The following is a 3,414-nucleotide window of genomic DNA, read 5'->3' on the forward strand; positions in this document are numbered from 1 at the left end:
ATCCAGCAGTTGTCGACTAGAGAAGCTGATTGCATGATATTCAGATAACCACCAGGTGAAAAAATTTAACATATGTATATTTAACACAAAAACATGAAAATATGGTATATCATGGAAAAACAGCAGTTACATAAGATTTTTTTTTTTAGGTAAACATTATAGTAATAGCACAGAAATGTGCTTACAAAAAAATACAATTAGAACTTCCCTTGCACACTCTTTGCTCTTCATCACTAGGCCACCTGAGCTGATTACAGTACACAGGCCAATGCCAGCTGGTGAAGTATCTGTCAAGAAACACATTTATATATAAAAAGGCCAGAGTTTAATCTGCCAAGCAAATGTAAAGATCAGTGAGACAGGAATCCAACTGTTACATACAAGGGCGGTGGGGACAGTCTACCTTCCTACTGTGAAGGATCGGAATCAGCAGCAACAATTTATATAACCTAAAAACCCATTTATAAAAATTGCATATTGCCAAACACTATAATAAAATGACAAAAGGTACATGTCACAGCTACCATACCCACATATGAGAGTCAATGTGTCCACACGTTTACGCTGAACTTTCTTGCAGAAATATATAAAATATAATTTTATTCAAGCGGAACTTTACCCATGTTGCTGAAGCCCAGAGCCCCCAAACAGTAAAAAATCATAAAGTATAAATAAACCCATTGAGTTAACAGTTTCAAAAAGTTACATTCCTGGAATGCCGCGATTGCTAACTGCCCCTTTGCTTGTGTCCTCAACCAAACTGTCAAACCATCAAATGGCTGGAGTCATAACTAATCACTAGGGATGAGCCGAACACCCCATGGTTCGGTTCGCAGCAGAACATGCGAACAGGCAAAACATTTCTTCGAACATCTGAACACCGTTAAAGTCTATGGAACACGAACATGAAACATGAAAAATCAATGCTAATTTTAAAGGCTAATATGCAAGTTATTGTCATAAAAAAATGTTTGGGGACCTGGGTCATGGGACATGTATCATTGCAAAAAAAAAGTTTTAAAAACAGAATTTTTTTCGGGAGCAGTAATTTTAATAATGCTTAGTGAAACAATAAAAGTGAAATATTCCTTTAAATTTCGTACCAGGGGGTGTCTATATTATTCCTGTAAATTAGCACATGTTTTCCGTGCTTAGAAAAGTCCCCGCACAAAATTACATTTCTAAAGGAAAAAAAGTAATTTAAAACTACTCGCGGCTATAATGAATTGTCGGGTCCTGGCAATACTGATAAAGGTAATTGAAAAAAAAAGAAGCATGGGTTCTCCCTTTAGTCCATTACCAGGCCCTTTGGGTCTGGTATAAATATTAAGGGGAACCCCCAATGAAAAAAAATAAAAAAAACGTGGGGGTTACCCAAATTCCATACCAGGCCCTTCAGATCTGGTATGGATATTAAGGGGAACCCTGTGCCATTTTTAGAAAAAAATGGCGTGGGGATTCCCCCAAAGATCCATTCCTGACCCTTCAGCCCCCTCCTGAACCATACCAGGTCACATGCCCTTAACATGGGGAAAAGGGGGAAAAGTCACACACTTTGGGTTCCCCGCCGTGCAGTGCACGCGCGCCTGCTATCACCCTTAAAAGATACAGACATACCCATATTGGGAGCAAACCACCGTATATTGGCGTGACCTGGTCAGCAAGTGGTTAAACAGTATTGACACTTATTTTTTTATGTTTTTTTATGTTATATCTGCAAAATGGACCAACCTAAAGTTGCCTGTGCATTAAAATTCAAAAACGTTTCCAAAACAATTGCTTTGGTAGAAAGCTGCACAAAATATTGTATGACAAAAAAGTTGCAATGCCTACCATTTAATTCTGTAGGGCCTCTGCTTTAAAACAATATATAATGTTTGGAGGTTCAAAGTAATTTGCTAATCCTCGCTACCTATCACAGTTTTAAAGGTCCTGAGATGCCAAGATAGCACCACCCCCCCCCCCCAAATTACCCCTTTAGTAGACACCCCAAGATATTTGCATGTTGAGTCCATGAAATATTTTATGTTTTGCCACAAGCAACTTACATCCTTGGAAATCCTGAAGACGGTGATTAGTTTTCAGCAACAGTATTCGGCTAGGCTCCCAAAAAGTCTCACATGTGTTATCGTAGTGCTCAGGAGAATCAGCAGAATGTATTTTTGGGTGTAATTCTACATATACTGTACCCATGGCATGTGTGAGCAATATATCATTTCAGTGACTACTTTTTTTTTTTTTTTCATTGACAAAAAAAATAAAAAATTCAATGGACTCAACATGCCTCTCAACAAATTCCTTGAGGTGTCTACTTTCCAAAAAGTGGAAATTTGTGGGGGGACTTGTACTGCCCTGCCATTTTAGCATCTCAAGAAATGAGGCAGTTAGAAAGTAAAAGCTTCATAAATTCCAGTATACAGTACCTTGAAAAAGTATTGATACCCCTTGAAATGTCCCACATTTTGTCATGTTACAACCAAAAACGTAAATGAAATGTATTGGGATTTTATGTGATAGACCAACACAAAGTGGCACATTATTGTGAAGTAGAAGAAAAATGAAAAATAGTTTTCAACATTTTTTACAAATAAATATCAGAATTTTGTTCCACGAACAGGATGGGAAGTCCCTGTAACTCTGCTGGAACACAGCCCTGTATACTGTATGTAGCTGATACTAGATACCGTTTATACTATGCTCACAGCCAGTGCATCAATTAGTGATGGCAATGGTTTCTTTGGAACAGCTTGGTCCAAACAAACTCTTTAATGGTAAATGAAAGCTGGAGTTAGGCTTTAACTTTTTTGGACACAAACAGCTATTCCTTCATAATAATAAAAGATAGGAATCTGCAACCAAATTTGTTAAAATCCTTGCAATGTACATAGACCACCCAGAGGGTAATGTTTTTTCCTCAACAAAAGTGGAGTTACTCTTTAAAACTTATCAATACTGATGATTGAAATACAGGGTTATTTATTGGAAAAGCTCAAATTCAACCATTGGATACAATGCTCATTCACTCAAAAATCTTAGGAGATTTATAAATTGGAAGCAATCTTTGCTTACAGAGTTTTTAACATCATTGTTTTTTTAAATTACCATAGAATCGCAATAATTTTTTGCGCAAATTGCTATTTGTCTTCTTCATCGGCTGAAAAAGATTCTTTACTATTATGATCATAAAACTATTAAATGAGCTTTCACAAGAATTAGTACTAAATATATTTAGATAAGAGTTGAAAGGGATATGACATTTCCCATAAAGAAAGCAAAAAAATACAAAGTTTTCCATAAAATAAATACATAAATAAATAAATAAATAAATACAATAACTGGCTGATTCAAGGAGTTCTTTGACAAGTACTAGATAGAACAAAGTTATTAATCTTAGAGCTTTTCATTTACCTAGAT

This window comes from Rana temporaria, chromosome 1 (genome assembly GCF_905171775.1).
Source record: "Rana temporaria chromosome 1, aRanTem1.1, whole genome shotgun sequence".
NCBI classification, from domain to species: Eukaryota; Metazoa; Chordata; class Amphibia; order Anura; family Ranidae; genus Rana; species Rana temporaria.